Source organism: Sinohyriopsis cumingii, chromosome 6, assembly GCF_028554795.1.
Source record: "Sinohyriopsis cumingii isolate HCF-2022 chromosome 6, ASM2855479v2, whole genome shotgun sequence".
In the NCBI taxonomy this organism is placed as follows: Eukaryota; Metazoa; Mollusca; class Bivalvia; order Unionida; family Unionidae; genus Sinohyriopsis; species Sinohyriopsis cumingii.
The window spans coordinates 78,054,785-78,079,615 of NC_142966.1; positions in this window are offsets into that span (position 1 = coordinate 78,054,785).

The following is a 24,831-nucleotide window of genomic DNA, read 5'->3' on the forward strand; positions in this document are numbered from 1 at the left end:
TCTTGTAAGAAACGAGGGCATTCCTTATTAAAAAATTAAGTATTTATCACGAAAGCAAGAAAACGTCATTCTGGCCACTAAAAGTAATTTGATATACTTAGTGCGTCTGCGTTAGTTCCTCCTAGTGTAAACAATTCATCATGCACATCCAAGACAACTATATAACTACTATGACCGTCTCTAAGGCATACATGCCAGAAAGCATTCTTGTGGCATACTTTAACGTTATTCAGCCATGATGCTATATCACAGCTACTCCCTTTCAAAGACAGAACGTTTATTTCTTTCTTAATGTTAAGCTTTTGAAAATTACAATTAGCGTAGCTTTTTCTGAACAAAATCTGAAGGAATCATGCATGCAAATAAATGTCAACGTATATTAATTAACTAGCACAGACGTATTATAAAGAGACAATAAAATCAACACCATTCCAGTAAGTTATGGAATAATTATAATAATTTTATTCTTATATATATATATGTTGCAAACATGCTAGGTCATTTTCTCCAGAGTGGGATAAAGGAAGGCCTAGATAGATCATCTAGCATTTACGACACACTAACATTTAAACAACAAAAAAGTAATACACTATAAAACGAATATGAATAGAGGAAGATAGACCCATGATCTTCCGATTAATGTATGTATGTATGTATGTATGTATGTATGTATGTATGTATGTATGTATGTATGTATGTATGTATGTATGTATGTATGTATGTATGTATGTATGTATGTATGTATATATGTATGTATGTATGTATGTATGTATGTATGCATGTATGTTTCTATGTATGCTTCTATGTATGTATTTACGTATGCCACTTTAGCTAAAAACGAAGCACGGGAAAATGTAGATATGCATACTAGTGTTGTTCAACAGCTGAAAATCTAAATCACACTGTAGCCACACAATTCATATTGCAATATTCTTTAGTTCAAAGTCAATCATTGTACTTATTATTGCATACAACATTATTAGATGGTGTACGTTTAACAATGTTTCGAGTTTTGCACATTAATAATTACTTCATTTTTCTTCAGGGAAAAATTATTCATTTCAGATATTATACCGTAAAAAAGTACAAAACTCACATTTAGCTTTTTCCAAATATGTTTCTGATTCTTTTTTTTTATAAAAATAATTCGTACCAGTTTATGGCAGGAATGTTGCCTTAATAATAAATTAATTTTATTTAAAATCTACATGACAATTTTACTTACATTAACATTTTTTATCCCTATTGATATACTTAAAATTTGATAATGATACATCGTTCATTAATCAGATAAACAAATTATAATAAATGTACAAAATGTTATACCACGTTTCGGCCTTAGTAGTGTACTGGAACTTCATTTTGATTGTGTTCATATTTTATTTAAATGCACGGATTATAGTTTATATTTTATCTTCACAACTAAATTGTTTCCACCTAGTTCTTTCCCTCCATTTTAACTTTTGCCTGGTTCGCTTTTGAATTTGTTTGTGTAGGAAAAGCACGTTTACAAATCAAGAAATTACATAAGCTGGACTGGGCACAACGGCTAGTGCGCATGTTTCAGTGAGTCTGACGTGTCGTTTTGACCTCGAAAAGACCTCACTCGAACAAAAACTAGACTATTCTATTCATTGCATTGCGTATTTGCGCTAGAAACATCCTTAGGCCTTCATCAATTTATCTCAATTACACACACCCAGAGACAGCATGACCTCTGACCCGACACGCTCATTTAAAATAAATTGAATTACCTCTACAGAAAAGGGCTTGAACACCGTTGAGAACATATTACACACTTTAAACTGATTTCACGCAAAGTAATGATATAATTAGTTTCTTTCGTTGAAATTACCCTTTCTTCTACCCTGTCAGAATAAAGATGAAGAAACAGACAACTGGTCCAACACGACTGAGTTCATATTATCTGATGTATATTATGGACTTTTTCTTCTGAGATAAAATATCAACTCAGTGTTACAAATGAGAAGGTATGGTCCTATTAATAAACTGTACTCGAGTCAAATATTGTAACCGCGAAATAATATACTGAATAAATTTGTATATAACATTAGTATATACTTCTGCATCAGGTTGGTTATAATTGTCAGTTATGAGACCTTAATTGCATTTAACTGATCTAAGAACTTAAAAGCAACAAAATGGTTCTCTTATTTCGTCACGAAAATCAACTTAAAGATTTATTTCTAGACAAAAATGTGCTATTGATTGAATTTTAGGTGGTGGAAATCTATATGATCAAAAACTTTGGGAAACCGTTTAGAGTAAAGTCTTCTATTTGTTTTTCTTTTTTCATAATGACTATATTCTAATAATCAGTCAAAGACATTATGGAAGGATATAACATGAAAAGAAAACATATCTATCCAAATTAATACATTTATAATTATATATTCCAAGGCAATTAAATTTGCCACCAAATAACCACATAAGCATATTGCTTTGTAAATCAAAAAATATTTTGCAAAATAAAGATAATATAATGAACATAAAAAGATATTCATTATTTTACCAATTACAAAAACGATGTACTGAAAAATAATAGTTCTTTATGTATTAGATTTGAAACCTGACATATCTAAAAGCAGAAAACCGTACATGTAGAATATTGACCCTCTCTACAATGATTATATATATATATATATATATATATATATATATATATATATATATATATATATATATATATATATATATATATATATATATATATATATATATATATATATATATACAGGGCCGGCGCTACCATATAGGCAAACTAGGCAGCCGCCTAGGGCGCTGATTTCAGGGGACGTATTTTTTTAAAAAAAATATTGTTTATAAATTCTGAAATTTATATATATTTTCCGGGGGGGGGCGCCAGAATCTAACCTTGCCTAGGGCGACAGATTGTCTGGCCGGGTGTGGCGCCGGCCCTGTATATATATATATATATATATATATATATATATATATATATATATATATATATATATATATATATATATAGGGTGTGAGTATGTGATTCAGTTCGTCGATCCACCAACCTATCAATCTAAATATATTCCCTAATCAACTCGCTTCATATTGTTATAAGAATTTTTATATACAATTATAAACTTATAAATGCTTTGATATCAAAATATATGGTTGCTGATATCAATCATAACATAAAATGACAGGTCTACGGCTTCTGTTGTATGGTCAGTGGAATTGCAAAAGTAATTCAGTTCATCAATAACTGTTCTTTTTTATCTATCCTCTTTAAACCAGTTTGTTTGTCAGTGTCTCCCCTAGGGGTGCAAGACTGAGTCAAAATTCTCCTTGGTGTCAAAACTGGAGGTCAGAGTGAGTAAAAATACAAACTTTGGTATCAAAACTGGGGGTCAAATTAAAAGTTTGGGGGTCTCTGAAGCGCATATGAGGGTAAAAGGGAAACACTGGTTTGTGCTCAGTGTCAACCACTTTCAAATAAAATACATACATACAAGGATGGACATATATAAAATTTTGCAGAATTCTAAAACAAATATTACAAGTACTACTGAAGTTTTGAAGAAAGTATCAAAAATGTAATTTTTTCTATTTTTGTGGGGGAGAGGGATGCATAACTTGGGGGAGGCTGTATAACTGTTTTGAAAGAGCTCTGTGAATCATACATCGAATCACTTTTGTAGAGGAAAAAAGGGCACGAAATAATTTATATAAATAGTGTACAAATATGAAATAACAATGAAAAGACGGTAATGCGGTTATTTCTTTGAATCTACTGCTTTCATCATAAAGGTGGACATGTGTATTGATATTTTCCATGTTATAGTTTCACTTATGTAACACTTCACTTTTATTTAAATATATAAAAAAATAAAGGTAATACTTTTTGTTCGTGCATCTATATCGTGTACATGTGCTGCATATTTTAAACTTTCTAGCAAAGGTGTCACATAAAACAAACGCTAATTATCCACGAACGTGTTTAGAAAGGTCTTGAACATGTGCATTAATTTTTCTTTTAGTTCTAGGAAATAAAACCTTCATGAGAGTTAGTACAAAGACCAGGAAATATTAAGGACAAACATTTATAAAATAATGTTCTTCACATCGATTCCATAGACGGAAGATATTTTGTGAAATAAAGGACTGTGATAGGTGGGTTCTTATAAATGTTTTGTTCACATGGATATGTGAGATACAGAGCATGGTGTAAACAAATGTTCAGTTATTTACATGGTTAGGTGAGATATAGAGGATTGTGCAAATTTAATAAGTTGTTCACACGATTAGATGAGATATAGAGGATTGTGCAAATAAATGTCCAGTTGTTCACATGGTTAGGTGAGATATAGAGGATTGTGCAAATAAATATCAAGTTGTTCACAGGTTAGGTGAGATATAGAAGACTGTGCAAATAAATGTAAAATTGTTCACACGGTTAAGAGAGATATAGAGGATTGTGCAAATAAATGTAAAATTGTTCACACGGTTAAGAGAGATATAGAGGATTGTGCAACCAATGTTAAATTTGTTCACATGGTTATGCATGTTACTGTGCAAACAAATGTTAAGTTGTTCACATGGTTAAGAGAGATATAGAGGACTGTATAAACAAACGTTAAGTCTGAAGATGATAGTAAAGTATATGTTGAACTTAATTCATATATTTAAGGACCCTATAATTAAATGCATTACGCGTACTCGATAACTGAATATATTACGTGTACACGATTATAAAATACATTACGCGTACTCAGTAATTAATATTTCATGCACATGCTAGAAATATCTAAAAAGAGGTTCATATATATTCCCTTGCTTTAAGTTTCACATGTATAACTATGAATTTTAAAAAAGCAGGCGGGGAAGGGTTCTAGAAATTACTCTGGGATTCATATTGTGTAAATTTTTCTTTATTAAAATGGTCAGCACGAAATAAACATTTTTCTTCTAAAGTATCGTGAAAATCGTTACAAAATTGACAGATATCCTCTCTTAACTTATTATTTGTTTGTGTCAAATGGTATGATAACCAAGGCTGAAATTTTCAATTGATGTAGATTTTATTTTGAATATACAAGAAAATATTCTTTGATTCTTAGTTCTAATTTGCAATTTCAATCAAAAATAGGATTTTCACCAACAAAATAAAGCAAAAAATAAAAAACCCTAAGAGATAATGTAGCTGGATAAAAAAAAGGATTGAAAGTAAAAATCGACAAGATGCCTAACGTTTATATATTTATGTAGATTTCTTTGATGATACATTAAGTTGCATTTGGCTACATAGAAATGTGGTTTACATATTTTATCTAGATATGACATCTAACAAAACAAAAGTTTAATTGGTTCAAACATCTGGCACATTAGTATGACGAAGGTCGACAAGCACGTAATATATCTGAAATGTTCATTTTTTAACCTTACTTCTATGTAAAAATTATATACATATTTAGAGATAGTTCATCGATTTTAGGCAATAGTGACTTTCCATTGTTTCAAATACTAAATAGCTGAGATGCACAAGACCTACCTTGATTTACGAAATGGATGGAGGATAGTTTAAATGTACTCATGTTCCAGTTCCTGGCCAACTCTGGAAGCCTCCGGTGAAAAACATGGTGCATACATAATTATGGGGTGATATTCTGACGAGAAGGCAAACTATCCGCGTCTACATATGTCTTCGAATTCGACAACTTGCAAGAATTTCAGAACTTATACAAAACATAAAGCCAAATGAATGCATGTCTTCATCTCAGCATGAATTCCTGCCATATTGTCCATTCGCACGCTCCTTAAGAAAACATGAGCTGCAGAATATATTATGAAAAGCTTCCAGGGAAACGAGGTTTCACAAAAGGAGACTATGACGTCTGCATGGATATCGTGAAAGTATTGGTGCTGAATGTGCTTATTTCCAATAACTAATAATATAACCACTACCAACAGATATTATTCTATGAATCCATCAGGTATAGATCGTTCTATTAATGCGATCTGGTTTATGAAAAACCCAAAAGTAGCTGAAAATAAGCCATAAACCATCAGCATTTGGACTCAGTTTGGGCAACTTACCGCTTATTCTCATCCCGATTGTATTGATTTCTGGAATTAGTAAGATGGTTATCGAAGTCCTGCTCCTGCACTGCTCAAGAATCAGCTGGACTCAATCACCCCAATGTGTCCCCCAAGGTGAACAAGGGTTCAAACTGCACATCAAGCCGATCTGTGAAGGTCAGTCCGACCCGCTTTACAGATGGCGCGAGAATGGTTTTGCAACCAAAGAAACATGTAACAATTGGTTTTCAATGAAACATCAGTGACCGCATAGTTTCGCGATGATTTTGCAGTGTTGATTACTTTCTACACTTTCAATAAGCAAATCTTCATGTTTTCCTAATTGAAAGGTAACAAAAAAGCCTCTTCTGAACAGAGAATTTCTTTTATTGATGTCTACTGAACATATTTTGGATCCAATAAAACTCGATTTCATGGTAAAAAGTATTGGAGCATTTCGTTAAAAAAACCGTAGCTTTAAATACACGGGCTAGATATATGTTGAACACGTGATATGTTGTATGTTTGACAAAAATAAACGTCAAAATGAGAGATAGTAAATGAAATTATCAAACGAAAATGACGACATGTTACTCAAAGCTATTACTAACATATCAGGATAAAACCAATCACTGATGACCCAAAGATTCATCCATAGTGAGTATGTCGTGTCTGTTGATAGAGAGCAAGAGTCGGCCTTGTTTGCACAATTTATTGCTAAATGCTGAAACGGATGTGACAAAACTCTGTCGAAATTTCTAATGATTAAGTCAGTTTGCCATTGTATTGGATTTGGGGAAACAATAGATTCATATACAAAACAACCTTTAAGTATCCATAGAAGTGGAAAACGTCTGAAAGTTTGGCAATACGAACTGGTACCTGCGATGAAATTAAGCTAAACAAAATACAATGGAATAGTCGAGAAAAAAAAACGCTGCATTGAACTATTCAGTTAAAAATGTAAAACAACCCTTTTTAAATGTTTTAAACAACTACATTCCTTGCATACTTGCAGTTAAAACAGTTCCGAGCATACCAACAAACCATAACATCCATACTTTATTTTCAAGCAAAAGCAAAGGAATTGTTGCAAATGTGCAATAAATGCATGCACGTCGGACATAGTAGGAATCACTTTATTGGAAATGTGTTCAATAAATCGTACAAATCGAATCGAACTTCGCGGTATAGAGACGAAAAAGATGACTTATTTGAAAATTTCTGAATCTTTTCGTTTTTGCATTATGTAGAACTCAACGTACAGTTTTCAAATAAAGAGTTGAAATTGTGTTCTGTTTAGACAAATCAAGCATCTTTCTGCATGAACTGCATGGTCAATTTTCATGTTTTAATTCAGGTTTTAATTATGCTATAATTATACAATAGTATTTATAATACAGTTTTCGTTTATAAAATAATTGGAAATATGAATATGTACCCCAAGGCAGTAAATTTAACTGCATTCCAAAGGTAAACAAACACCCAAATAAATGTAAATTTTTTTATATCCTTTTATATCGTTCAGCAATAATTATCCCGCAATATGAGAGAGAAGTTACATAATATGGATCCAGTGTAAATGATTATCCATGGCACATTTTTAACATCATGGTTAAGGAAATTTATTTCCCCACTATTCAGTACAAACTACACTATCAGTGAATATGATGCAAACACGTCAGCCTTCAACAAAACATCAATTTCCGCAACACAGATTTTGTGTTCTGCTATACAGCTCAAACGTTTAATATACAAACAGCGGCCATCTATCAAGTTTTAATATTGTAGTAGATTTAAAATAAAGTTATTTTATAAACTCTGTACTGCAACAATATTTATGCTCTAAACGTTTAGACAATGTATTACTATGTAATTCATACTAATTATACATACATACATACATACATACATACATACATACATACATACATACATACATACATACATACATACATATGTACAAAGTGTATATTGTCTTTGTTTAAAAAATAGCGGAAGTAATGTTTAGCGCAATTGTTATCTGAAACATTTGTTTTTTGTCAGGATGGGATTATGACATTGGAAAACATCTGAATAGATAGGCAGAAAAATAGGTAGATAAATTTACTCATACAAATTATGATTGGGCAGTTTCCGTTCGATAGCTCAGTACATACACCTGCACATCTTATTAATAAAAGCAGACAAACAGGTCAAGAATATACTATAATTACAACTAGAACCACGTTCGATGTTTTTGAAAGACATATTCACAATAATAATGAGAGGAGACACAAATGGGCGTGAGATCTCTCACCTGTCTGAGATCTGATAAAAGTGGTTGACCAACATAGTTGTATTAGTATGATGCTTGCTGGCATGGACTTTTAATTTTTAGTAACAACGGCATGGATTTTCCATTTTTAGTAACAGCAGCCATATTTTTGATGACGGATAGCTATTATTGTTACCAGTGTCAGAAGCTTTTGTGACAGTAAGCTTTCTGTCAAAATGTTGAAATTTTATTAGGCAGTTGTTATAATAAATTTAGTAAAATTAAGCACAAAAAATGACTTTGAGGAGTTTAAATGTCTTTATAGTAAAGGTATCACATTTCTTAATGGCACATTATCATCTGTCAATTAAAATTAACACGACATTATGCCCGGATGCTTTCTGATAAATTTTTGGTCAAACTTTTGTTTGGCAAATTTTCTGAAATATTTGAAAGGTTTTTCAATTTTTTTAAATAAAGGTCATATTTCAATGATATGTATCATTTGTAAGTACAAACTGGTCCAGGATGCATTATATAAAAGCTTCTCAAATTCACTCAAGCGGTTCGTGAGAAGAAGAACCCGTATAAAGTTTTAGCTCACCTGACCGTCTGTTCACGGAAAGTAGCAAACAAAAAGACGTCAAGAAGGCCGCCATATTGTTTTGCTAGATCGGCACAATTTTCATTTACGACCAACTAGACATAAGAAGTCTTCTGTTGAAAAACCCATGTTGATATAATTTTGTTTCGAAAAAGTAACGTTTACAAGATTTTGAAGTTGGTAGTCATGGTGTCTGTGTTAGATTTCAAATTTTTACCATTTTCTTATACTAACGATGTCGCGTTGAACAGCCATCTAGGAGATGTATCGATCCCCAAAAATTCAAGATGGCCATTGTAGTGATCATACTGGAGGTCAGATCGGTATTACTTCACATAGGAATGACTAGACATCATAAGAAGTCATTCAGTAAATGACCAAGGAAGATATAACCATTTATTCTGGAGAATTAGCGACAATATTTTTAAGATGGCCATTGTGGTGACTATGTTTGATGTCTGAACTGCAGCGTGTTCACTTAGGAACCAACTCGACATCTTAGAAGTCTTTTAGTAAAACCCACTGTTGATAGAACCATCTATTCAGGAGGATTAGAGACCAAGATTTGTAATATGACTATTGTGACAGCCATATTTGAGGCCGAATCAGTATTTTCTGCATTCAGTACCAACTAGACATCAAAATTGCTCTTATCGCCATGTCAATATGATTTTCCATTTAAGAGGTGTAGCAGTAACAAGATTTTCAAAATATGTGCCATGGTGACCACTTCAGATGTCCAATCGGACCCATTTCCATATGAAGTCTTCTCTTGCAAAACCAAAGTTTAATATGATTTTCCATCTAAAAGGAGCAGCAATATGATTTTCAAGATGGCTGCTGTTATTACCATACTGGGTATCAGATTAGCACAATTTTGTACAAACTAGATTCCATAACAAGTCCCCCTCCCCCAAGTGAAAATCCTATACTATTACGACTTTACGTTCAGAAGACGTAGCAATAGTCAGATTGTTGTCTTAGATGGCTCTTGTGGTGGTCATATTGGAATTGGATGTCAGAGCAGCACTATTGTTTTTCGTATACGATCAACTGGGCATCATAATAAGTCTGTTAGAGAATATACCATGTTAATATAACCATCCATTCATGTGAAGTAGCAATAATAATATTTTTAAAATGACCGCTGTGGTGGACATATTTGATATCACGACTGAACCATTACTACTTAGTCATCAGCTAGACATCAAAGAAGTCTTCTGACGACAACCACCTGTCAATATGACTTTTACTTCAGATGGAGTAGCGATAACATTTCAATATGGCTGCCGTGGCGGCCATATTAGATATCAAATCAGCACCATTGTCGCAAAAAGATCAAATAGACACCAAAATAAGTATTTTACTGAAAACCCCATATTGATATGACCATTCATTCAAGAGGCGAAGTTTCAGCAAGATTTTCAAGATGACTGCTGTGGACGACTAATAACAGTTTGGAATAATTGTCTGTGTAATTTTCACGGCAATCCTCCAAAGTAGTTCAGGAGGAATAGCGATAAAAGCCTTGTGCTAACGGACGGACGGACGGACGACGGAAGACAAACAACGGGCCATTCCATAAGCTCGTGTGGTCTATGAGCAGATTGATAGATAAATTCATGAGTATGCTCACATGTAAATCACAGTTAAACACAATGATCAGAGATGGATGGACCCAACGGGGGCTGACCATGAGACACAGACACTTCAACCTATCCTCTTCTGTTTTTACATGACTATGAAAATGTTAATTTGGCAATTTTTTAAATATTATTTAATTAATCTGCTTAGAAGCAATATAAGTTGTAATCCTTTGAATAGCGATAAGAACACAAGGATTTTCAATGTTTCAATAGCACCTGTTCAGCAATCTCTTTTTATACATGATCTGACAATGGAGTCTGCGCACAATAAGCAATTATCCACTGGCACTGTCCGAAAAGTAACAGCTGTGACCCATGACATTGCTTTGTTCTCAGTTTCAGTGTCTCCAAAAATGGTCGATAATCTGTGACAAGAACTTAAATGTAAGTTTGATTTATGTATCATTTATTTAGAAGCGCAGTGCTAAAAAGCAAATGTAGAGAGTATGCAGGAACGATAACTGTGTACTGATACCTGTAAATAGCGCTTACATTAGGGAGCACGTGGGCATTAAATCTCATTTTCTGAGTGTATTACTCAAGCCACTAACCTCGAAATTCTCATACTTTTGCATATTTTCATTACAATATTCACAAGAGTCCCTAGAAGGGACTGATGTTCTACCGTCCGCAAAGACTTTACATGAAATAAAGATAAGACAATTTATTCTTTGTAACTATTGAGTGTTGAAACAATCTCCAGCTTGGGAGATACGATTTTCAAAGTAGCCGCTGTGTAGCCATCTTGGACGTAAGAAAGACACTATTTTCGTTGTTACAAATAAGATTCCATTAGGGGACTTTTGGTGAGAAATCCACTGACCGTCCATTCAGGAGAGTTAAGATTTGCAATGTGTTCATTGTGATAACCGCATCGGACGTTTATGTGGTATGATGTTCATACAAGACGAACTAGATATCATCATAAGAAGTCTTGCGGTAAAACCCCATCTCGAGATGGGCATCAATTCTGGAGCAACCGCGATAATAGGATTCTCAAGATGTAAATCATGGTGACCATACTGAATATCAAATCAGCATGATTTTCTTTCTATACCATTTAGACACTTTCAGAAGTCTTCTGGTGAAAATGCCATGTCGATCTGACTTTTTTATTTAAGCGGGGGGTAGTGAGAAGAATAGTTTTAATATGACTGCCACAGTGGTCATATTTGAGGTCAGGTCGGCACCATTTTCATTCAGGACTAACTATATATCATCACTAGTCTTCAAGTGAAATCATCGCGTAGATATGACTTTCGAACTTGGAGGACTAACTATAAGAAGATGTTTAAAGATGGCTGCCATTGTGTCTATGCTGAATGACATTTCACGCACCATTTTGTTTTAGTACCAACTGCTGTGGAGGCCATATTGGACGTACGAGCAGCACATTCTTCTTAGGTGGATCGTTTCGGCCTTAGGGTGAACGTGTGTATAAAATTTCATCGCAATCCTGCGTGAATTTTAGGAAGAGTAGCGACAATAAACTTGTGCTAACAGACGGACGGATGACGGAATACGAGACACAAACCAACCCATAAACTCTTTTGGTATATGACCAGCGGAGCTTTAAAATGTGCACTAATATTTTTAGAAGAACCAAAACAAATTACAATTTTTAAAACTTTGAAATATTGACCAGGTTTTTTTTCAGTTAAGTTGTATCATAATTATATAAAGAGACATTGTCTAATTTCTACTATCTTTTCACTGTCTCAGTTTAAATTTTTCCTCACTTAAAGAGCAGAATATGACCTTTATTCAAAACATATGAAGACATCTCTCTAGCTGATATTGTGCTTGCAGTTCATCTGTACTGTTTATTACGGGTTCAATCTGTTAATTTACGTGCTTATATGTGCGATGTATTAATAACACATGTCTGTTTATATGGCTTATTCTCATAAACATTGTTCTATGTTACTTAACGGAGATGAAGACTATAGTACAGTCCACGCATTCTGTCTGCTAAGTTATTTTTGTCTTTCAACCAATTAGAAATGTGAAAAGAAACATACGTCAAACAGATAACATGTACCTTTCCATAGTCTTGTTAACTGGGATGAAAGAATACAGTGAAATGAAGCAAGTCTAAGCAGGCCCAATCACTGCTGGTTGGGGGAGGGGGGCCAGAGGACCCGCGACTCAAGGCCTAAGGAGTCTCGAAAAGCATTTTGAAATAAACACAATTCTGAAAATATACTTCGCTGTGTACTTGATTTCTTTTATATCTTTATATCATAAGTTATATGGGCTTGTAAGTGGCCCGGGCCACTCTCAACCTCTTAAGGGAACTGTGTCTAACGCAAAAATCGATTTATTTTCATCGTTATTTTTGGTTCAGATATTTATGGACAGCCTTTGGCGATGTAGCATAAGATGATATCGAATTTTAATGAATCATTATGTTTAATATTATTTAACAGACATTCTTAAAAAATACACCAGAAATTGTGAAAGAGATCAATGAATCAGCTTTGTACGGCTGATCTGAATAAACGACTGCTTAAATGTAACACATGAAAAATATCCATTTTTGTTTACAATTTGTTGGGATTATATTTTGACATTTAGGTGATGATATATGACCTATTTGTACCTATAGTGTTCAAAAATGTTATTGCCGCATTAAATTACTTACGGTAATATCTTTCAGTTTAGTGCATTGTCACTCAACCTACGTTCGTAATGTTATGCACTAGTTGTTGCGCAAATTATCAAACCTCCCCATTCCACATTCTGATACTTACGACAGCCTGCGTTTCTCGTTTTTTTGTAAATACTTATCATGGTCAGGTAAACATTCTTCTAACACCTTATATACATATATATATATATATATATATATATATATATATATATATATATATATATATATATATATATATATATATATATATATATATATATATATATATATATATAATGTTTTATTTGGGGGGATACATAGCCATGTTAAGTCCAATGCCTAGCATCTCTGAGCGTCGCAAAAGTTTAAATGCTTTTCCTTTGCTCCACATTAAATGTCGTTTTTAAATGTCAGACCACTCTGGTGGTCGAAGTGGTTAGAGCGTCCGCCTCAATTGCGGGGAGGCTCGAACCCCGGTCGAGTCATACCAAAGACTTATAAAAAATGGTACTAGTAGCTGCCTCCCTTGGCGCTCATCATTAAGAGGTTAGTGTTAGAGTTTTTTCGGCTTGATGCCAGGATAACTTGACTGGATGGGACATCATGCTACATGTCTGCGGCATGATGTCCCAGTGCTATACATCACTACAAGCTTCCCCACTGCAGACATCGTAGGGATATGACTAAAAAAAAATTATAAAGCATAGGTAAAAATCCAAATCACTCACACACCCACATATAAAACACATTTGCATGCATCTCATTTATAGAGGATCTGTTGATTTAATATCGAATTTAGTGGAAAGAGTTTAGATAGAAAGAAGAATAAATAAATTTCAGCATTCATTAAATTCTGGTCAGACGCTGCATCCCAGGCACGAGTTGAATGAATAATACACACTTAATACCCAGTAAAATTTGGAAGTAGATTTTGTTTTTACAAATTGTCCTTCCAAATATATAGAATATTTGACACGGACAACATCATTTTTCAACACTACATCTCAAATGGAAATTACTGTGTGATATCATACAGTTTGCTAGCTTTAGAGTAGTTGACGCACCACGGTCTACATGGAACTGGATTACACTGTATGCAATATTTCCACCTAAAGTGTGTTGATTCCACCAAAGTAGCAGCATTACAGTTGTTGGATATTCGTGTTAAAGGAATGCTTACTGCATGCAAAAATGTTACTAAACCTAGACTATAAAAGGTCTTACGGCGCACAATAGTCATTCAAGATTTAATGTTTTGTGACCGCATATTTGCATAATTTAATTTGGAAGAATATGGTTGGACAAATTTCTGATAGTTGGGAGACTGGCATTTGACGCCATTCTTGTCAAAACGGAGTTGAACTTATTTAATTATATAAGCTAACATTTAAAGCACGCTTGTCCAAGACGAGTTGGGGGAAGGGGGGTAGCTACGATATCGTAGCTTGGATATGGTCCACGAAGTAAGGGTACTAATATTAGTACTATGGGGTGGGCAAAATATACTCATATTCTAGTTTTACATTTGGACCACCCAGGACACATTGGCCTATACTCTTATTTTAATTTGTAAATGAGCCTATCTGGGATAAATTATCCGCATTCCAACAGACGTAACCGTTTCTAATACCCCATCGGGCAATGGATTGTAAAGACAAATTCACACGGTCGCAGTCAATCAGTAATGAGAATAATGCGCAAGAATTTCGGGAGCTTATTAAGCGAATCAGATTCACATAAAGTGATATGTTAACATGCTGACATTTTTAAAAAAATATTAGACTGCACACGCTGTAAGTAAGGGGTACAAATTATTGATAAACCAGCGTCTTTGCGATGTAAAAGATTAAGAAATATATGTTATATGTTTCCAGGTCTGGTTGGTATTTAGAACGAGGTGGATGGCTGGGATTAGCTTGCATGGTCCCCGGGAACCTGGTGGTGATACTGAGGTTCATTGGGACAGTTCCATGCCACACAAACACCAGGATTAGTTCATACTGCCACACTGCATGGTTTCGGTCTTCATCAGAGAGATCAATACCACTGGCCAGTGAAGTTGTATTTTCCGGTTATAGGGTCACTTTTTGTGGTTTTTGACACTGAAGAGCTTGCTATAAAACATTGTAATGGTTCCATCTCTATAGGCAGTTTGAGTGCTTTATTATCTATCCTAACAATTGACTTAAATATCATATCAACTTTGCTAACTAACACTGGGCAGTTTTTTTGTGGGGTATTTTTTCTTGTTTAAATTACTAAGAAAATTTAATTTATATCCTTAAAAGCCCTTACAAAATTCAAATGTCTGTTTAAAATTATATTAAAATTAAATCTATCAATGTTTTTGCTGTCAACATATTTTCGGATGAAACTATTTTGTATATGAAATACACTCTTACTACACTGAAAAATTCCTATAATTAAGGAATTGGGATTAAAAAATCACAAACGCCGAAAATTCTGTGTAACTAGTTTCGCATGTAATGTATGCTTCTTCAAGCTCAAGTTCTTTCGAAAGAACTTAATTAAGGAAGACACGGCAAATTTAGTTTCGAATTATTAAAAAGTTTCTGTCCTAGACTTGCACCAAGCTGAAAACCAATGATGCACACCTTCTGGAAGTTAAAAAAAAGCACTTGTTTGATATGAACATTAATAAGATCTGGTAAGTAAAATTGGCATGTGTGGCCTGGAAGCAAAAGAGTTTTATTAAAATTGTATATATAAATAAACGGAATGGACTTTTAGAATTTGATCGTTATTGTTTATACTTTAGGATCATTATCCTCAATTGAAGTCTCCACAAGTTTTAAAGTACTTTTTCCTCTATTTTGGTAATGATCTTTGGCTTGGATGTAGACATTCCTGCCGCTGATTTAAAGGAATTTGTCTATGCATTACAACATAAGGATTATGTTGTTGTTGTTTTAGGGTTTAACGCCATTTTTCAGCACACGATAGGCTATGCATGGCGGCCAGTATTAATGGTGGACGAAGAACCCGGGGAAAACCCCAGAAAGAACCACCGACCCACGAGAAGCTACTGGCAAGCTTTCTCACATACCCACATTGGCTGAATCCTAGACTCGAGCCCACGCAGACAGAGGTGAGATGGCAGTGATCCATAACGGAGAGCGCTTTAGACCACTCGGCCACTCCGGGCCCCATAAGGATTATGGTATGATGTGTGTATTTTGTTCACCATACACAGTAAGTAACCAAGTTAACAATGCTGTCCTGGACCCATGCACATTGCTTTGTTTACATTCCGGGCTGTCCAAAAATGCAGGATAACCTATGACACGAATTTCACCGTTAGTTGTCAATAATAATAAAAATGTTTGATTAACATATAATTTATTTAGATTTGGACAGACAGTGAAACATTTTACTGAAAATCCAATACAGCAAATAAAGAGCGAAAATAACTAACAAATGTCCCTTTTCCATCTACTAAAACAACTAAAGCCAAGCACTTCTTTTACCAATCTTTGTCAAAATTTGTTTTGTATTTTTGGTACCGTAAAGGCTGACTTTGATATGTGCAGGGCCGTAGAGCGATCACAGGCCCTGGTGCAAGAAACACCCGGGCCTCTCCTAGTTCTTGCTCAAACAAAAAAAAAAATTATTTTATAAAATTAAAAAGTGTTGTTCAGCCCGGGCCACGGGGATATATCCCCAACTTATCCCCCCCCCCCCCGCCTTGCCGGCTCTGGATATGTGAACATCGTACTCTTAATGTACATTGTCTATGAAATGTGACGATTTCAATATGTCAGGACAGCTCCGGTGGCCTAGTGGCTAAAGCGTCCGCCTCGGATGCGGGAGGTCGTGGGTTCGAACCCCGGCCGACTCATACCAAAGAATTAAAAAATGGTACTAACAGCAGCCTCGCTTGGCGCTCAGCATTAAAAGGTTAGTGTTAGGACTGGTCGGACTGGTGTCAGGATAATGCGACTGGGTTGATCATCATGCTACATGTCTGCTGCATGATGCCCCAGTGCTAGACATCGCTATAAACTGTCCCAGTGCAGACGTCGTAGCAATATGACTGAAAAATTGTTAAAGCTACGTTAAAAATTCTAATCACACACACTCAATATGTCAGTCCCAAATGTAACAAAGATAGAATGTGACAGATTTAAATACGTTAACCCAAAATCGGAGGAAGATTTCAATACGTTAGCCCAGATTGTGACCAACATTTCAAAAATGTCAGCCCAAAATGTGACAAAATTTCAATACGTTAGCCCAGATTGTGACAAAGATTTCAATACGTCAGCATAGAATGTGACCAACATTTCAAAACGTCTGCCCAAAATGTGACAAAGATTTCAATACATTAGCCCAGATTGTGACAAAGATTTCAATACGCCAGCATAGAATGTGACCAACATTTCAAAAGGTCAGCCCAAAATGTGACAAAGATTTCAATACGTTAGCCCAGATTGTGACAAAGATTTCAATACGTCAGCATAGAATGTGACCAACATTTCAAAACGTCTGCCCAAAATGTGACAAAAATTTCAATACGTTAGCCCAAAATGTAACAAGGATTTATTAGAGGATTTAACTTTTTATTGTAGATATAGCCAATGTCATGCAAATTAAACGTTTCCATATAGTTATCTACAAATAATTTCCCTTGAGAATTGTATACCACTAATATTTATAATTCAAGAAATCAATAAAGATCTTACAAATAAATCTAAATCTAACATGTTTAATCGACCATTCTTTATACCTAATGTAATTGGAGACCTTTTGATTGTATCGTTCCATCAGCCAAACGTTACAAAGTAGTTGACAGAGAAATTTTAAATGAGATCTAGAGGGATTAGATAATGATACGACAGGATGTTTCATTAGGTAATGATACGACAGGATGTTTCATTAGGTAACGATACGACATGATGTTTCATTAGGTAATGATACGACAGGATGTTTCATTAAGTAATGACACGACATGACGTTTCAGTTTTGACAATGTCATTTTTTTTAAAGTAATACTTATTTTTCTTTACAATGTCTACATTCTCTTTTCCCATACTTTAAAAAGCTTTACCAATTCTTGCAGTTTTGGATTCAATAGGCTAATAATCTATATTTGGAACATACACATTTTTTTACAAGGCATTTTCTTGGGACGGTAGGACGCGATCGCCAACAAATGATCTGTTCCTAAAACTGCGTGTACTAATTGCACAAAATAAAATTTAACCTGTAAGTTACACGTGTACACGCCAAGATGAGAACAATTCGTAAAAGAGCACATATTATATCAAAATCAGATAAATTTAAACACGAATGCGTATATATCTATCTGTGTCTGCATATATATATATATATATATATATATATATATATATATATATATATATATATATATATATATATATATATATATATATATATAATGTATATATAATGTGTAATTCTTCTTGTATTTGACAGCTCAGACTGTCACACATTCATGTCAAATACAAAAATAATTACACTCTCTTATAAAAATCAATTTAAAAATGCCGTATATAACCCAGAGGTAGACTGTATCTCGCAATGGGGTTTTTCTTTTATTTTGTGTTTTGTTTGTATGTTGTTTCTTTGTTGTTTTTTGGGGGGGGGAGGATGGGGGTGGGGGGTTGGGGGCGGTTGTTTTTCAAATCTGATGTTCTCTTTGTTAGAAAACATAAAAATAAAATGAAAATTGGGCCTTTAGTATGAATGAGTAGTTGAATACATTATCAAAGATGAAACAAACGTTTAAAAATATCCAGAAAGATCCGTGACTTTAAAGAATAACTCATTCTAAACTATGAAAAAGCTAAATTTCTAGAAATCTCAACCATAGCATGTACTTGTGCTGATGTCGATTGTATGCTTGTATATGTGAGTTTGACGATTACAATAATCGTTGGGGAACTCATATAAAACCGATAAATGTAATACCTCTGGTGGAAATTTTATATTTACTAAGGCCTTTGATGTAGTTCACGGTTAATAGGCTTCTAGCATGTCCTAGTATATATTTTCGTCTCTAAAATATGAAGTTTTATTATGCTGAAAAATATTTGGCAAGAACTGCAAGAAGGTATTGTTATAAACAAACTTTGACTCCGCTTTGCTAACGTTTAATCTGCAAAAAAAGTATATTTATCAAACGTATATTTAAACTGAAATATTCAATATGAATAACTAATAAATTTGAATAACTATTCACTTTGAATGATTATTAAATTTGAATAACTATTCACTTTGAATAACTATTCAGTTTGAATAATATTCACATTGAATAACTATTCACTTTGAATAACTATTCACTTTGAATAATTATTCAGTTTGAATAACTATTCACTTCGAACGGTTGCCTCAGATTATGGTCTATTTTGTGGTACTCTTCATGTTGCGAATCACATTACGAGAGAGCATAATAGTATATTTTCTTACTTATTTTCATATGTAGTTTTTATTCAGTAATCTGTGAACCCAAAATTTACGGTATATCTACATTTAAAATCATATTTACCACAAAAGCCTCGATTTATACTGACATGCATTCGGTGTTCGTTTGTATCTTCGATCCTTACCGCCAGTCAAACGCGTCCTAGATCCGCCCCTGAATACTAACGGCTCAAAAACGCGTTCCAGCACAGTCAATTCTTCATGGTAACAAATTAGTTTCAAAATGATGCTAGACTGCATATATCGAGATGTGCTCAAAGCTGTTGACGATGTAAGCTCAAAAACATTGTTGCAAAAACAATTTGGAGATATTTGATTTTTTTATGGATGTAAAAGGCTTTGGCAAATCGTATGTATTCTTCATCCCCTCATCTGCTGGTAAAAATATCACTTCTCATCGATCCAGTCGGAGACCTTGGAAATAAAAGCTTGCAACTCGTGACTGATCAAATTTTGTTCATATTAAACGAGAGTCAACAGATACTATACGACCACCTATCTATGCTAATACGTTGATTACAATCGATTTCTCCGTCGTATTTTTCAGTTAGGTTTGTGCATAAACGTATTCAAAATTCATTGTAATGTCATTCCATTATAGTTATAAAAATCTGATCTGATCAGAAATAAGATTTATTCAAGTATATATGTACAAGTTGCTCTCTTTTGAACTATTCCGTGATCTCTATACTTCAAGCTTACATACCAAGTTTGATCAATTTTTCTTCTTCATGCAATAAATCCATTACGATGGCAAATAGCTCACTTAACCGCCAGACCATTCCACTGATACGTGCGTAGATATTGGTCATACTTAAAAGTGTGTTTTCGTGACGTCATGCGCTTTTAAAACCTTCTGTTCCGCAATGCTATATTTGCTTGTTCATTACCGTCTTATCAGATGAAGTAATCCACTCAGAAATCCGCATTCAAGGAAAGTAACAAGCTAAGCTATTAAGACTTCAGATTTCATCACTATATATTATTTCTCAGATGTTGCTGTAAATCGAATTCAATTGAGAGTTTGATGGCGTAAGCTTGCATCAAACGTTTCTTCCAAATCCGCTTAGAAATGCAGTCCTTTTTGGATCGCAACAAGCCCGATAGGAGATGACATTGACAAGACAGCTTCGTCAGAAATATGGATGATATAAACATATTACTCAAACTGTATCGCTAATGTTCATGATGGATGGTACTAGATCTACCAACCAGGTGGCATATAGCCACATTAACATAGACGCAGAGATTATTAAAATAATCCGGAGATTAATAAACATATTACGTTTGATCACAATCTTCTGCTAAATTTGGTCACAAGTGTGATGACAATCAATTAAGGATAAATGCACGAATTTTACACGCAAAACAATGACGGACATGGGATCAACTGACTCTCTGATTATGAAAACAAAAACATCACAAGACGAATAAATATCGTAATGGTTAACAAATTTACCTTTGTGTGATATCTGACTAACAGTACTCAACGCCAATGTTGGTTCTAAATGAAAGTGGTGCGGATCGTACGTCTAATATGGCTGCCACAGCAATCATCTTGATAATAGTGTTGTGGCTACTCCTGTACAAAAATTCATATTGGCATGAGATTTTTCACTTAAAGACTTCGACTGATATCTAGTAAGTCCAAAAAAGGAAATGGTGCCATTCGCATATCCAATCCACTGTGGCTGCCACTTTTACCATCTTGAGAACTTTGGTATCGCTAAGTCCTCATACGAAGAAAGGGTTTTACTAAAGAACTTCTTAAATAGTTGTTCCAAAATAAAAAAAAATAGCGTCGATCAGACGGAAATTATGAACATCACAATGACCAACTAGAAAGTCATGTATATATAATGTTTGCACCGGATGACTTTTTAAGATGTCTAGTTGGTCCTAATAGGAAATAGTACCCATTTCATATCCAACATGGCCACCACAGAAGCCATCTTGAAAGTTTTGTTTTTACTCTTCCACAAGGGGAGTCGTGTCAAAATGGGATTATCTCCAGATGATTTCTTATAATGTTTAGTTGGTCCTAAATGAAATGATGAAAATTTACACTCAATATTACCCCCACAATGATGGTCATCTTGAAAATATTTTTGTCTCTATTCCTTAGAAATTAATGGTTACATCAACATGGGGTTTTCACCGTTAAACTTAATATAATATATAATTGAAAATTGTGTCGATTGTACATCTGATGTGACTGCCACGATGGTTATCTTCAAAATCTTGGTGTCATTATAAGAAGTCTTCTGTTTGTTGTTGTAGGGTTTAACGCCATTTTTCAGCACAAGATAGGCTATATATGGCGGCCAGTATGAATGGTGGAGGAAGAACCCGGGAAAATCCCAGAAAGAATCACCGACCCACGAGAAGCTACTGGCAAGCTTTCTCACATACCCACTTTGGCCGAACCCAAGACTCGAACCCACGCAGACAGAGGTGAGATGGCAATGATCCATAACGGTGAGAGCTTCGGGGCCCCGGAAGTCTTCTGGTAAAAACATCATGCTAATGTGACTTTCCGTTCTGAAGGAGTATTGATAACAAGACATTCAAGATGTCTGCCACTAAGGCCGGTGGACATGAACTCGGCACCAATTTTATTCTGACATGGTTTGGTTTTGTGGGGTTCAACGCCATTTTTCAGCACATGATAGGCTATATACGGCGGCCAGTATATATGGTGGAGGAAGACACTGGGAAGACCGCAAGGAGACTAGCAACACATGAGTAGCTACTGGCAAGCTTTCTCACATACCCACGTTGATCAAGCAGAGAATCTTCACATTTAGGAAAAACTAGGCATCATAAAAAATTTTCGAATGAAAATACCATATGACCATAAGATAGGCACCATTTTCAATTAGGACAAAATGTACATCATAAGAAGTCTTCTAGTGAAACCCCGCATTCATATGATCATTCATTCAGAACCAGTAGCAACAACATGATTTTCAAGATGACTGCCGTGGCGGCCATATTAGAAGTCATATCGGCACTAATTTCATTTGCGACCAATGAGACATTGTAGTAAGTTAGTTGATTCCCTATTTTAATATGGCAATCCTTTCAAGATAAGTAGCTATAACATGAGTCTCAAGATTTCCGTGGAGCACGATTTTCCATCAGGACCAACTTGACCATTGGATGACCTTGTCTGTGTGAAGTTTCATGGCAATTGTCCAAATAGCTCGAGGAGGAGTAGCGATAACAAGTTTGTGCTTAACGGTCGGACGACGGACAACGGACGAAAACCCATAGCTTAAGCTCTTCTGGTCTTTGACCAGTAGAAGAGAAAAACTGCAAGTATTAACATGGACTAAATGAAGTACAAAATATTACAAATTGCATGTACACACATATCAAAGAGAATATTTTCATTTAAGTTCCTTTTAGAAAACATAAACAAGAGTACCGCAAAAGATACTTGATACGCACATCGCGTTACCTTAAACATACTAATGACCTTGCCCTCTGGACAGGTTTACGTAAATAATAATGTCATCTAATTTAGTGGTGCTAATGAAATTTACTTTGTATAGTTCAATGCTCTTAAATTACGAATGAGCTAATTAGATTTCTGAAATTTCTGTAAGTTACAAGAATAACTTTTGTTGCAATTTTTTCTTTGCTTGTTTTTTTCTGTTTTGTTTGTTTTTGTGCGTGCGTGCGCGTGCGTGTATGTGTATGTGTGTGTGTGTCTGTGTGTGTGTCTGTGTGTTTAAATTGTCCTGATGTGGATATCAAGGGAAAGAGCTGCGATTAGTTTAACCCTGCAACTGTCCATGGAACTTAAAGTAGATTAATTCCCTTATTTTCCTCCCATAGACAATGTGTGTGTGTGTGTGTATGTGTGTGGTTTGGATTTTTAACGTAGCTTTAACAATTTTTTAGTCATATCGCTACGATGTCTGCAGTGTGACAGTTTATAGTGATGTCTGGAGCATCATGCCGCAGACATGTAGCATGATGTCCAACCCAGTCACATTATCCTGACACCAGGTCGACCAGTCCTAACACTAACCTCTTAATGCTGAGCGCCAAGAGAGGCACCTGTTAGTACCATTTTTGTAAGTCTTTGATATGACTCGGCCCGGGATCGAACCCACGACCTCCCGCATCCGAGGCGGACGCTCTAACTACTAGGCCACTGGAGTGGTTTTCCCATTGACAAAATACCGTAAAAGTTCATTAAAATCCAAGATGAACAAAAGGCTTTGATCTACCTGGAGAACAGTCCCTTAAACCTTGTCGTATATATTAATACATGTATTGTGCTTGAACAACAAATCACGAATAACCTACACATGTTGACCATCGTCCCAAAAAGACTGTTGTGGATCAAAATTCATAAGTGTTTAAGCAGACGCATTTGTAGTACAGAGGTGGTAACTGGGACAGATCCAATCCTAACGTTGACATCACGGGGCGGCACGTGATTAAGCAAGGGCTTAATCTTGGCAGCCGTATTGTGACACTACTGCAAGAAAAGCCTTTTCGTATCGCGCCTCAAAATGTTTGATCATACTCTGCGATATCTGAGATTCATCGTCGATGTTAACAAGAAAATAACGATGGCACAATCGTTTTATGTTTTCTTTTTACTTATTTGAGAAAAAGATTCCATTATGCCAGTAATAAGTTCAAAGGGTGGGTGTGACATCGACGGTCATATTGGGGTGGGTTTGTTGGGGTTGATAATATTTGCTTTGTCTGTATAGTTTCGGCTTTTTATGAATGAAGCAAACTGATTATAACTGTTATTATTCATTAGCAGGTTAATTCTGAAAAACAAATTGCCGTTACTGTATCAAATATTTCAGTTGTTGTGATTCTTGCGTACATTTATCGTTCATTCATAGAATTTAATTTGGTTGTATTTAAGAGGATCATCTGCAAACTTGCTCAGTTTTTCAGCAGCTTTATTCACTTTGAGATACTGCTGAGTGGTAAAATTCTGCATGCAAAAGTCGTGAAACAATCCCAAAACACTTTTATAATCGCTTTTATTTTTTAAACGTGACAGGTTTTTCGTGATCTCAATTAAATTTAAAAGAAACAAAAATACAGGAATAGGACTTTAAATGTACACATTTTAGCAGAATGAACTAATGACTGGAATAATTAAAAAAACGGGGGGGGGGGGGGCGGGACA